The sequence below is a fragment of the Megalobrama amblycephala genome, linkage group LG1 (genome assembly GCF_018812025.1).
Source record: "Megalobrama amblycephala isolate DHTTF-2021 linkage group LG1, ASM1881202v1, whole genome shotgun sequence".
NCBI classification, from domain to species: Eukaryota; Metazoa; Chordata; class Actinopteri; order Cypriniformes; family Xenocyprididae; genus Megalobrama; species Megalobrama amblycephala.
Genome location: NC_063044.1, coordinates 4818876 through 4833971, shown reverse-complemented (window position 1 = coordinate 4833971; position 15096 = coordinate 4818876). Strand labels below are relative to the sequence as shown.

The window sequence follows — 15096 nt, the reverse complement described above, 5'->3', positions numbered from 1 at the left end:
AATTCTGCAGCAGAGTGACGACATCTCAGATCATTATCTAGTCTCGTGTATACTACATTTAGTCAAAGAGGCTAAACTGCCTCCCTGCCATAAATATGGTAGAACCATCACTTCTACCACTAAAGATCGCTTTATAAATAATCTTCCTGATCAGTTTCATCGCCTTAGCATACCAGACAGCTTAGAAGACCTCGATATTGCAACAGAAACTATTGCCTCTGTCTTTTCCAGCACATTAGACTCAGTTGCTCCTTTGCGTTTAAAAAAGATTAAGGAAATTAATCCAACACCATGGTACAATGAGCACACTCGGGCCCTAAAAACTGCAGTTAGAAAAATGGAGCGCAGCTGGAAGAAAACAAAACTAGAAGTATTTCGCATTTCGTGGAGAGAGAAAATGACTGAGTACAGAAAGGCCTTAAAAACTGCTTTAAGAAAAAAAAACTGCCTTAAGATCTGCCTATTTTTCAAAACTTTTAGAAGAACATAACCCTAGGTATTTATTTGATACAGTGGCTAAATTAACAAGAAATAAAGCTTCAACTTCTGATGTTTCCAAAGAGCACAGCAGTAATGACTTTATGAACTTCTTTACTTGCAAGATTGATAATATTAGAGAGAAAATTATAACCATGCAACCATCTACTACAGTCTTGTGTCAGACAGTGCATTGTAGTGTCCCTAAAGAAAAATTCAATTCATTTACTGCTTTAGGAGAGGAAGAATTGTCTAAACTTGTTAAATCATCAAAATCATCCACATGTATGTTAGACCCTATACCGACTAAGCCAGTGTTTCTCAAACCTGTCCTGGAGGACCCCCCAACACTGCACATTTTGAAAGTCTCCTCTGTCTGACACACTCATTTCAGGTAGTGGAGTTTCTTCTAATTGGCTGATGAGTTGAATCAGGTGTGTTTAATTGGGGAGAAAGACAAAACCTGCAGTGTTGGGGGTCCTCCAGGACCAGGGTTGAGAAACACTGAGCTATTGAAAGAGATGCTTCCAGAGGTCATAGATCCTCTTCTTAATATTGTTAATTCATCTTTATCGCTAGGATACGTACCAAAAACCTTTAAGCTGGCTATTATTAAACCTCTTATTAAAAAACCACAACTTGATCCTAGAGAATTAGTCAATTACAGGCCGATCTCAAATCTCACTTTTCTGTCAAAAATACTAGAAAAGGCAGTTTCATCACAACTATGTTCCTTTTTAGAAAGAAATAGTATCTGTGAAGATTTCCAGTCAGGATTTAGACCGTACCATAGTACTGAGACTGCTCTCATTAGAGTTACTAATGATTTGCTCTTATCATCAGATCGTGGTTGTATCTCTCTATTAGTGTTACTGGATCTTAGTGCTGCATTTGACACTATCGATCACAATATTCTTCTAAACAGACTCGAAAACTATGTTGGCATTAGTGGAATTGCATTGGCATGGTTCAAATCATACTTATCTGACCGTTATCAGTTTGTAGTAGTAAACGATGAGATGTCATATCAATCACAAATTAAATATGGAGTACCGCAAGGCTCAGTACTAGGACCGTTGCTTTTCACTCTGTACATGCTACCCTTGGGAGATATCATTAGGAAGCATGGCATTAGTTTTCATTGTTACGCTGATGATACTCAGCTCTATATTTCTTCGCGCCCTGACGAAAATCACCAATTCGCTAAATTAACAGAATGTATAGCTGATATAAAAAACTGGATGACCAGTAATTTCCTACTACTAAATTCAGGAAAAACAGAGATTCTAATTTTTGGACCGAAAACTTCTTCACGCAATAATCTAGAATACTGTCTAACACTTGATGGCTGCTCTGTTAAGTCTTCGTCGTCAGTTAGGAACCTGGGTGTGCTCTTTGATACCAATCTTTCATTTGAAGGCCATGTTACTAGCATCTGTAAAACTGCATTCTTCCATCTTAAAAATATATCTAAACTACGACATATGCTCTCAATGAAGAATGCAGAACAGTTCACCTGCGTTCGACCTCAAGGCTAGATTACTGTAATGCTCTACTGGGTGGTTGTTCCTCCCGCTTGATAAATAAACTACAGCTCGTACAAAATGCAGCAGCTAGAGTTCTTACTGGAACTAGGAAGTATGACCATATTAGCCCAGTTCTGTCGTCACTGCATTGGCTTCCTGTTAAACATCGTATAGATTTTAAAATCTTGCTAATTACTTACAAAGCACTAAATGGTTTAGCTCCCCAGTACCTAAGTGAGCTCTTAATACATTATAGTCCTTCACGTTTATTGCGATCTCAGAATTCAGGCCAGCTGATAATACCTAGAATATCAAAATCAACTGCAGGCGGTAGATCCTTCTCCTATTTGGCACCCAAACTCTGGAATAATCTTCCTAGCATTGTTCGGGATGCAGACACACTCTGTAAGTTTAAATCTAGAATAAAAACGCATCTCTTTAACCTGGCATACACATAACACATTATCAACTTATATTTTCAAATCCGTTAAAGGATTATTAGGCTGCGTAAATTAGGTCAGCCGGAACCGGGAACACTTCCTATAACACCAGATGTACTCGTTACATCAGAAAAAGAATGGCATCTACGCTAATATTAGTCTTTCTGTTTATCCCGAGGTTTACCGTAGTCAACTGGATCTGGGCCGTATCCAGCTGAGACCAAGGACCGGTGCCATGACACGACCACAACGCAGCCCTGAAATATCAGCAGAGATCGAGTCAACTAGATCATCCATTGTGAAGACATCATCAACATGACAGCCAGTGCCACAGTTCCTCAACAGACCGTCCATACCGGCGTGATGAATACGATCCTCAACTGGACACGACCACAACGCAGCCCTGAAGTATCAGCAGAGATCAAGTCAACTGGATCATCCACTGTGAAGGCCTCATCGACATGACAGCCAGTGCCACAGTTCCTCAACAGACCGTCCATACCGGCGTGATGAATACTATCCTCAACTGGATGGAACTGAAATAAATACTTTGATTGTTGCGATCCTATCAGACTTACGATAGCAACCTGATTGTAACAAAGCACTGTTCGCTAGAGGAGAACTGGCCCCCTGACTAAGCCTGGTTTCTCCCAAGGTTTTTTTTTTTTTTTTTCTCCATTTTAACACCTATTTGCCACTTGTTTGCCACCTGATGTTACCCGATGGAGTTTGGGTTCCTTGCCGCTGTCGCCTTTGGCTTGCTTAGTTGGGGACACTTGACATTTGATATTCAATAGTATTCTTGACATTTATTCAACAGTGCTTCTGATCTGCCTGCACTGACACTATTATTTAAGAGCTGCTGTGCAGCCAAATTATGTATCAGTTATCAATGTAAAGCTGCTTTGATACAATCTGCATTGTAAAAAGCGCTATATAAATAAAGGTGACTTGACTTGACTTGGTATGAACTACTTTATTATTGTTAGGGAATTTAAAAAACAAACAAAAAAAACTAGAATACAAATGGATTAAACTACTTAATTTAGTGAGTATATCATGATTGACAACATGTGGTTTGATACCTTGCAGCAGCCATTTTGTAAAATGCATTTTTCATGAAAATACCCTTCCTTATGGGTAACACCTGTAAAGATCAGTAACACCAGTGACTCCCATTTATTGATACTTGAACTTTATTCAAATCCATTTTATTTAGTTCTTTGGCATAAAATAGCACTAATATTTCATGATTCTTAGAATCATAGTTCTTAGAAACGGTTCCAGTTGTGTTTCCACTGGAGCCTGGTATGGCTCGGCACGGAATTCTCGGCATGGTTGTGTAACCGTGCCAGTAGAATCCGTAAAGTGATGTCGAGACACAGGCTTGGTCACTCTGTACCAGCAGGCACGGATCGGCCTGATGCTGTAAAAGCGTTTTTTGTGTCACTGGTGTTACTGTTTTTTTTTTCCTTCTTTTTTTTCTGTCACATTAAATAAAATGTCACATGTGAAATCATAATTTTACATCCATTGAATTCTGATACACTCAAGAATTAAGATTTAAAGGATTGCATCGTTACTTGTTTATAACTGTTTTTCAAATATTTTCATTGCTCAGCAAATACATGATTGTGCAAATGAACTAACATCACACTTTTAACAAATCTGATTAAAATAAATAATACAATATATTTTTTTTATCACTATTTTTCTGTAACTGACTGCATGTGCTGAACAAAAACCTTTAATATTAAATAAATGCACAACAAAAATCATTAAGCTGTCATTTATGGGTAAATAAAGTCAAAGAGTAATAAAAAAGTTCATAAAGTCAAAGGGTAATATAACAATGTGGTCTAAGTTTAAATGTTAAAAAATGAAATACATTTTCAGACATCTTGCATAAAGGACATTTCTGCAGAATGACCCTTTTACTCATTTGGCGCAAGTCGAATGCGTACGGTACGTGCCCTTAAGCTATTATTTGAATTTATAAAGTTTTAAATATGGATATTTTTTCTTACAAAAACGCATATCGCTTTGCTTTAAAAGGCCTTTATTATGGATTATTTTTTATAAGGGATGTGGCTATACATTTTTGGCGGGCAACAAAATATGCCCCAAAATCTTTAAATATAGGCTCTTACCAATTGTGTTCGTCTGAAAGAAGGTAGTCACACTTAGGATGACTTGAGAGTGAGTAAATCGTGATAATTTTCATTTTTTTGGGTGAACCCTTTAAATGCGATCGCCTCGCGTTCAGTCTCCGATTCATAATAATATGAACCATTTAAAAAAAAATCTTCAACTCAGGATTTACCGGAGTGAATCAGTAAGAATGAGAATAAGACTCGCTGAACTGCTAGTAACTGTTTTTTTGTTGTTTTCTGGAACGAGACAAAAACGAAACCAAAACCAAATCGAAATGTCTCAAGCGTTCATAAGTTTATTCAAAGTTTGTGACTGCTAGAATAGTTAGTGTTTCAAGTCGATAATTTCGCGAAAATAATTAGTTTCACAGCACTCTCAAAAGGCTCTGACTGGTATCAGTGTGTGTAGCTTAATGGAGGGAAACACAACAATTAGTGACCGCACGTGGAAGCAAGCTTGTGGGGTTACTACAGAGACAATGGGGTTAGACACAACATAGGCCCTACATTAAAAATTTCTTCAAAGACATACAATTTGGCAAAACATGAAAGCATGTATCAATAAATTAAACGAACATTCATGAATAAAACAAGATGAGATCCATACAAGCCGTGCGCGGACTACCAATAAATTTGTGTTATTAGATTAATATGCTAGCCTACCTCTGATATAAAATAAAACGGATTATATTAAATTCCAGCGACATATGGTCAATTTAAAAATGTTAAACGAAGATGTTAACAATTTGGATTGTATACTACCTGCTTTTCAACTCGACAGCAACTTCCGACTGTACAGGAAACTGCATGCAGAGTCTCTGCAGTGATCTTCTCCAGGAAGTTGTAGTAAACCTGCAGTCGTTATGTCATATTGCCTGTAGATGTCCCCCCTCTACTATTTATGCACAAACAACCTGATCAAACCTTTTAGGGGTAAAAACACATAATATACTTTTTCAATACAGACTTTCACTAAATTCCTCAGTCAATTTCTCCCAATATTTAACAATAGCCCAACTTTCATGAAACTACAAATTACAAATAATTTTTCCTGAATTATCAACTTTCATTGTCTGTTGCAAATGCTGATGATAGCAGAACATTTTAAAGGTTAATTCACCCAAAAATGAAAATTCTGTCATTAATTAGGCTACTCACCCTCATGTCGTTCCACACCCGTAAGACCTTCGTTCATCTTCAGAACACAAATCAAGATATTTTTGATAAAATCTGAGAGCTCTCTGACTCCTCCATAGACAGCAATGTAATACTGTACCATTTTCAAGGAACAGATAGGTAGAACGTCGACTTAGGACTACAGTGGTTCAACCTTAATTTTATGAAGCAACGAGAATACTTTTTGCATGCATAAACAAAGCAAAAATTACGATTTTTTACGAATTGTCTCTTCCCTGTCATTGTCCTACGCTGTTTATATTCAGTGCTTCCAGGTTCTACGTCAGCATCACACACATGTCATGCTGCTCAAGTAAACAGCATTGGCCTATTCATTGTTTTGTCATGACTGTCGCAGAGCCCTGGGAGGCAAAACAGCCATTTAACTGCAGCACAAGCCTGTCAATTTTCTATCTTAAAAACAAAAATATGTGAACAAGATGCAAGATTTGGGCACTTGTGATTCATATACAGTGATTTCAATCACTAAAAACAGCGGGACGATCATGCCCAGGGTCGGTTAGCTTAACATCATGCAGGTTCAGAATCACGTGAGGTTGAGTAAGTAATGACAAAATTTCCAAACTGTCCCTTTAACTGGAAACACATCAGGATCTTCGAAGTCGTCATCTGGTTGGTTGAATTCTACAAGATGTCCGGGAGACGCGCTCTTTAACGGTCCGCCTGGAAACAAATGCCATGAAGCCAAACCCCCTTGTGGAAGAAGAACGCTGTCGTGTTTACAACTGTGACAATGAGCACTTACCAGGATCAACTAAACGCTGGATTTTCAAAAGTATGTGAATTCTGTGGCTCCAAACGAACTGTGATTGGTTGCGTTAAATGTCAGTCAAAAGAACTCTTGGGTCCTTGGCCAATGAAAGCTGCGATGGAGTCCAGACCTTCTGCCGTCAGTCTAAAAGTCTTGCTATGCGAGACTACGGTGCTAGTATTGTCCGTAACCTGAGATAAAATGTCCCTGGTGCCATAAACTGATATTCATGTACATTTTTACGTAAAATCTTGGTGTAGATAATAACAATCCAACAAACTACCCAAATGCAGCTTTTGACTTTTATGTTGCGATTGACAGCTATTGAGAGCTCAGAGTGGGACAAAGACGAAGATCTGACATGTGAAGCTTCTGTTGCCTCAAAAATCACCAGCACAATATAGCACCATATGAATGTATTTTTATACCTAACTATACTTGGGCCTATATTGCAAAGTCATCAGCATGAACATTATTAATGTACAGAGTAATATAAATGTTCATTACGTTTAAATTTTTCATTTCAAGTCATGTGTTTTCCCTTTGCTCTCTATGGATGATTCAGATGCATCAGACTTTCAAGCTTGTAGTGACTACAGATCACCAGCAGATGACACCCTTGATCTTATTTTAGTTTAAAATATGTCACCAAATATATAAAAAAGTGATCTCATATTCTCTTAAAAAATATAATGACTTTGGCGAGTCACATCACATGGCAGTTTACAAGTGCACATTTATTGAACCACATGACTTAATGGTCATGACTGATTTAATGTTGTTCAGCAAGCAAAGGTTGATATTAATAAGCAGTGAAGCAGTTTTTTTTTAAAGAAAAAGAAAGAAATAACAGCTATAAAAGACAATGCCAAACTACAAGGTTTTCTTTTCAAGAATGATATTCTTTAAATGAGGCTTTAATCTTGTTGTTAATCTTCCTGACATGACATTATTCCCCCCAAAAATATCAAAATTATTTTTTACACTGAAATTAAAAATGTTTTTCACATAAGAGGTGTATTAAAGTCATATCACTGACCCACATTACATTTACTCTTGCCATTTAATTTGCTTCGGTAAATATGAATTATTTTAAATAAGGTGTTACGTTTGCCATTTAAACTATGTTTAAAGCACCACTTAGTTGTCAAAAGCTGCAAATACATTTGCTGCTGAAATAGCAGTACATGTGGTGCCAAAACAAACAAACAAACCTTGTTCTGGGTTGGCCACCATCTGTAAATGTGTTTGTGGAACTTTTGGAAAACTGATCTGATCCTGTGCTGTATGTAAATATAAATTATCTTCGTTTATTATGCTAAAATTTGGTATTAACATTAATTCTGAGTGTTCTGAGTGTTGAGTTTGACAGCTCTGTCCATGATTGCTATAGTAATACAGTGTTTGACTGTGATCATAAGGTGAACATTACAACGTGTTCCTGGATCAACATCTTTATTGATCCTGGGACAACATTCCAATCAACAAATCAGATATGAGGGACAAGTTTAATATTTATGTCAAGTTTAGGCTTACAACCAGGGTTAGGTGCTTCTACATCAGTGTTATTCACCTATCATTTCCCTCAGATTTTAGGTATAACTTATGGGTGAGGTTATGGACCGTGATGACAATACCTTAGACATCCTCTTACAAGTGTCACAGCTGTCATATAAGTCATTCGCTCCACTCATAGATCATAGAATTAGACGCTTGGGAATCTGACCTTCACTTTGGGTCTTCTGATCAGCTGTAAGTATTGCAATCACAAATGTGAGAGATATTGATTTGACACAACAACAGAATGCACAGATAAATGTCACCAAATGATCAAAAATGTCTAGATTTACGACCTAAATGAACATAATGGAGAACAAAGAAACCAGGAACAATTAATCTGACTTTTTTTGTTGTTGTTGTTTTACTTAACCCAGATTCAAAACGATTTACAGATGAATGTGCAAAAATAAAGTTAGCAATTCCCTTGATTTTTGTCCAATTCTCACGTTAATAACAGCGCTGCAGGCTCTCAGCCATCTGTCTCAGTATCCTTTTGGCATCCTGTGTGAAAACACACTCACGTGACATCATCAAAGTCCCGGCTTCTGAACATGTTAAACAGGATCAAAGCTCACGCTCATGGGGCTATTTCTAGGATGTCATGCATCAGAGATCACCTTAATGATCAGAAGGCAGACTATGGATTTCTGCTTATGCTGTCCTTGTTCTTATTTATTTTTCTTTTAAAGGTGTTTTTTTTTCCCCCCTTTTGTGACAAATAATGATTGTTCCCAAACATGTCTCCTTGTTCCATGTGAATGTAAAAGGTCTGTAAAACTTTAAAGATCAAAGTGCATAACAAATAAAGTTATTGCCTCCTAAAAGAAAGAAAAGATTCTGAACTGCTTTTGCCCGTGAATGACGTCTGTCTTCTTGACCCTCAAACGCTGTAGTTGTAGTTGTAGTTGAGGCCTGGAAGAGTTTGGTTTGTGTTGTCAACATGTCAAGAAGACGCTTTGTGATGGCAAAATCCACTCTTATGCACTTCAAAAGAATGAGTACTTGCACTGGAATTGATACGGTAAAACCAACACCATTGTTACTGTTTGTATCCCTGTTTATCAAGCACTGAGGAAGATTCAGAGCAGAAATTGAGGTTATAGAATGTAACGGTGCCTGCCCACTTTCTCAGCAGCAAAAATAAATAAATAAATAATAGACAAAAAATACAAATGTACAAGATTGTACTTAACGGCTTTAGTGAAGGAAGAACTACAATTCTGCAAAAATTGAATGCAGTGCACAGCATAAATGAGTACATCTCCTCTGAACAAATACAAAAGATGTATTTTCGTAATGATCACTAATACAATTTATGGAAAGATGGCAAAATTGAAATGTATTAAACACATACTTAATAAAAACAGAAAAATATATGTCATTAATATCCATAAAATAAGTAAATTAGGGAATTAAATGAAGGACTGCAGAAATGAGTACACCCTAGATTTAAAGGTGCTTTAAGTGATGTCACACGTTTTTAGGCCAAAACATTTTTTGTCACATACAGCAAACATCTCCTCATTATCCGCTAGCTGCCTGTCCCCTGAACACACTGTAAAAAAATGCGGTCTCTGTAGTCGCCACAAGCTCCGAAAACGGCAACAAAAACAAACTGGTGCAGCCTGGACCACAAATCATAATAAACATGCTCCAGCCAATAACCAACAAGAATGATTTTAAATGCGCGTTCATGATTGTTTCAGGAAGCACGGAGGAGGGGAGGAGGAGGAGGAGGAGGAGGAGGGATGGACGAGCTAGCTTCTGTTTTGTTTGACGACACTTCAAATGTCAACAGGAAGTTACTCCGCTCAGGATCGCTTAGAGAACCTTTAATTCAACAAATGTATAATATTCTGGTACTATATCTAACGTGATGTGGAGATGGGGCTTTTAATACTCAACACGTGAGTAAGGTATTTTATTGAACAGATAAATTGCCATATGTGGCTCTCTAACAGAGTTCATTGTAAAGCATTGATCTATTTTGAAGGGTCAAACTCATCCACACAGTCACGCAGAGCTGAAGCACAACCAAAACAATGTTCTTCTGCAAAATGCATGCATGTTTTGTTTTATTAAAACAAAAGCTACACCAGTGTACCTTTTAACTAAGATAAACAAATCCTGCAGAAGTATGCAAGTAAGTTCAGTGTTCGTTAACTAGTGTAGTTAACTAATGTTAACAAATGAAACCTTATTGTAAAGTACTACTATAATATAATATAATAATCAATGTTTCAAACTCCATTGCAATCGATATCCTATACTGGTGATAACTTGCAAAGGTATAGTCCTAATTTTGCATTTATTTTTGTTCTGTACTTCTTGGTGTTGCATGATATTTTCACAACATCAGTGTTTCCAGTTTTGGGTCATCATGAGCAGCGATGCAAACATGGCCCAATGTGGGCCAGCTGCAGTCTACCTCCGCAAACCCGAGAAGAAGCGAACTGAAGCTCAGAATCAGCCTTTTGATGCCAAGACAGTCTGTTTTGTTCCTGATGCCAAAGAACTGTACATTAAAGACACCATTCAAAACAGAAGGAGGCAAGGCTACAGTCCAGACCGAGGCTGGGGAGGTGAGAGGCCATGAAATCGGTTTTGACTGAAGAGTCTTTAAACAGCATTACACTGCAACCCATTCCATTCAAAATACAAAGAAATGTCATAGCATAGTGACTGCTTTAGAATACAGTGACGTGACATTTTCTCTGCAGACAGTGACAGTGAAGGATGAGGAATGTCACCCAATGAATCCACCCAGTATGATAAAATTGAGGACATGGCCATGATGACCCACCTCAAATGAGCCCACGGTGCTGTTTAACCTCAAAGATCATTACGCAGCATGGATGATTTATGTAAGTCAAGCCTCAGTTCTGAAAAATGGTCAGACTGGAGCACTTAATATAATTTTAAGACCTACTGCAGACCAACTCTGGGCTGTTCTGTGTTACTGTGAATCCTTACAAACGGCTCCCAGTGTATAACTCGGATGTGGTGGTGGCATACAGGGGCAAAAAGTGCCCACCTCACAACTTATCTGTGTCTGACAATGCATATCAAACTGTGCTTACAGGTCAGTCTATTCCAGAAAAACATAATTAATTGAGGGAAAGCTTTAAAAGCTGGCTTTTATGATAAAAGACACTGTTGTTTATTTTCATACATACTTTAATTTATTTTATACAGCAGTTCACTGTTATTTCTGCACTGTCGTAAAAACCCCCATTAATAATAAATAGTTAATGTTTTTGGTTAAATATCTGAAATAAGGTCTGTTGTGAACACAAGCTCAAGATATTTTTACATTTTACTCTGACATAAGATACATTAGTAACACCCCCTTGTTTATGAATGATAAACTGTTGAATAATGGTATGTAATGGGGTGCATTTTGGCCAATCAGATTTTTAGAACTAGTTTTTTTTTTTTTTTTTTTATTTGGCATCCTAACTGCTGATGTAAACAGACAGATAAACAAACACGGTAACACTTTAGAATACTGATCCTTCATTAATGAATAACTACACAGGAACAAATGAATAATGCATTATTAACACTCTAGTAACTACTATTAACTAACAAGTAACTCTGATGAATGAATTAGTAAGTAATAGTGCTCAGTTATAGGTGGTAGTTCACTATTAACTAATCAGTAACTACTGTTTTTTCATACCTCTAAGAGAACTACTAAGAACTACTATATACAGGTTCATAATTAACATGAATGATGCATAATGTATAATTAATTCTAAAGTAAAGGCCTTGGTAAACCACTAGTAATGACTGAAGTATTACTAAATACTTAATAAAGAATTACTAATTATTTGGATCAGTATTCTAAAGTGAAAAACATGATAACTCTCTAGTAACTACTGAAGTCATTGTAAACTTTTGATGTTTTTGTACAGTAATTCCTTATGATATATTTGGTAACACTTAAGTAATTACTAGTGGGTTACCATGATCTTCACTTTAGAATACTGATCCAAATAATTAGTAGTTCCTTTAGAAGGATGTAGTAACACTTGAGTAATTACTAGTGGGTTACTATGATCTTCACTTTAGAATACTGATCCAAAAAAGTAGCAGTTACTTTAGAGTTATATAGTAACTCTTGAGTTATTACTATCCAATACTTTACAAAAACCTCAAAAGTTTACAGTGACTTCAGTAGTTACTAGAGAGTTATCATGTTTTTCACTTTAGAATACTGATCCAAATAATTAGTAATTCCTTCTTAGGTATTTGGTAATACTTCACTCATTACTATTGGTTTACCAAAGCCTTTACTATAGAATTAATTATACATTATTCATTATTCACATTAATTACGAACCTGTATATAGTAGTTCTTAGTAGTTCTCTGGGAGGTATGAAAAAAACAGTAGTTACTGATTAGTTAATAGTGAACTACCACCTTCAGCTGAGCACTATTACTTACTAATTCATTCATCAGAGTTACTTGTTAGTTAATAGTAGTTACTAGAGTGTTAATAATGCATTACTCATTTGTTCCTGTGTAGTTATTCATTAATGAAGGATCAGTATTCTAAAGTGTTACCACAAACACAAAACAAACAATCAAAAAACACTTCACCTAACCAAAGCAGTCTTTAACAAAAATTACAAGAGCTTCCCATGATTTCTCCTTTTTATTTGTAGACCGTGAGAATCAGCTTGTCCTTATTACGTAAGTCATGATCAATGGCCTTGACTGTGCTATAACTCTACAAATGAAGCTCCAGCTGTGTATCCGTAACTGTGTCATTTCCAGCTGAGAATCTGGTGCAGGAAAGACTGTGAACACCAAACGTGTCATTCAGTACTTTGCGACAGTCGCAGTGTCTGGAGACAAGAAGAAAGAGGCCACGCAAGGAAAAATGTAGGTAAGGGAAATGATCGTTTGTATGAGCCGCAGGCTTTATTTTTTTTTATTTTATTTTATTTTTTTATATTTTACTGAAATCTAACTTGCAATTACCCCACAGGGAACGTTGGAGGATCAAATAATTTCAGCCAACCCTCTACTTGAAGCTTTTGGGAATGCCAAAACTGTGAGGAACGACAACTCCTTCATGCTTTGTGAGTTCAGCAGTTGTGTCATATTATGTTTGTTTAAGAAAGTTAATTAGCATTTGTTTAATGTAAGCTGCAAATTCCAACAGTGTAAATTCATACAAATTCACTTTGGTACATCTGGAAAACTCTCCTCTGCTGATCATGAAAAATGTGATCCTTTTTGCACATGGTCAAAATGATATTCTTTGACTTTCTACAAGGTAACTGAATTTTTGTCCTTCTAGATTTGCTGGAGAAGTCCAGGGTGACCGTTCAGCTGGCCGAAGAGAGGAAGTTATCACATCTTCTATCAAGTCACCACAGGCCATAAGCCACAGCTGATAAGTGAGAGTGTCACACAAGAGATCACATGATAGCCAAATATCTTTAAGCTCCTTTCACATTTGATCTATTTTCTTCTTTCTCCTCAAACATGCTCCTTATCACAACCAATCCCTAAGATTTCCCCCATGATCAGTCAACGGGTTAATGAAAAATGAAAAAAATATGAGGCGAGGTCTTGGTTCTTGTCTGTTGGTTATTGATTGGATGGAGTCAGATCTGAATGTAAAAACCCCATCTGGTGGTGTTTAGGCAGATGAAATGATGGAGAAGTCTGGCATATGTCACCAGAGTATCATTGGTAAGATCATGTTTCATTTTGATTTTGAGGTCAGTCTGATGAATGAATGAGTTGTTCACAATAACATCAATAACATGCATTTAGAAAACAGATTTGTGGTGGATTTTCATTTCATGGATGACTTTTCTTTTTCTTTTTTCTTATTTTATTTGGTGACTTTTAGGAAGAGTCTACAATTGAACATTTCCCGTCCACTCTCAAATCTGATTCTTATTTTCGTAAATATGACGTGAAGTTGCACAATGGCAGGTGTGGTGTCAGTGATGCCAAGAGTCATTTGTTTGTTATTCCCAACTCTGTAACCACAAAATCCACCATTTTTTATGGACATGTGAAACATTTCTGTGAAGTAAGTATATTTTTTTGTGTTATGGCTGTTGCAGTGGCTGATAAAGTTGCTGAACTCTGCCAACTTGTTGAAAGCTCTTGTCATCCAAGAGTGTAATTTGGGAATGAGTGTCACCAAGGGACAGATGGTTCAACAGGTATGTACTTTGCAATACTTCATCTCTGCTTCAGTGGCATTATTACATTACCTAGCCAGCACTTTACTTTTAATCAACCCCACAGGTCATGAATTTCAGTTATGGCCTTAGCAAAGTCTATGAGAAGATGTTCTTGTGGATCGTCATCCAAATCAACCAGATGCTGGACACCAAGCAGCCTCGGTCCTTCTTCATTAGAGTACTTGACATTGCTGGATTTGAAATCTTTGATGTGAGCCGCGCATATTTGATAATTATTGGGCCAGGCTGTCACAGCTGTGCGAAGCTTTGATTATGAAAATTAAATGGGGATTCTTTAATGCTTCATGACTCATGAAAGTTAATTTGTTAACAGCTCAAGTGGATGGCAAAATGATTCATAGATTGATTGTTCTGAACAGCTGTGCATCAACTTCACCAATGAAAAACTGCAGCAGTTCTTCAACCATCACATGTTTGTGCTCAACCAAGAAGAGTACAAGAAGGAAGGGATAGACTGGGATTTTATAGACTTGAATGGATCTGGCCATCTATATTGAGCTTGTTGAGAAGGTTGGCCATCATCACTGTAAATGAGCTTGTGAATGTTTTACAGCTAATAGTACTCAAATGATGTACACTCTCCCAAGATTAGCACTCAGTCACATCAGTAACCTATATACAGCTGCTTTTTTTTTTTTCCTACATAAATGTGGTCCTCCTCATGGTATTTATCAAAGTATATCAATAAAAAAGAGACTGGACTTTCCAGATAATATATTAATGATAAAAAAGGCACTTAAGTGCCCTTAAAGAGA

The 15096-nt window shown here is 36.8% G+C and overlaps 1 long non-coding RNA gene across 1 annotated transcript; it reads left to right on the top strand.

Moving 5' to 3' along the window:
- The first annotated feature begins 12782 nt into the window (after positions 1 to 12782).
- LOC125249383 lies at positions 12783 to 14744 on the top strand. Its single transcript, XR_007180547.1, has 2 exons — positions 12783 to 13843; positions 13978 to 14744. It is a non-coding gene; the product is annotated as an uncharacterized LOC125249383 (long non-coding RNA).
- The last annotated feature ends 352 nt before the right edge of the window (positions 14745 to 15096 follow it).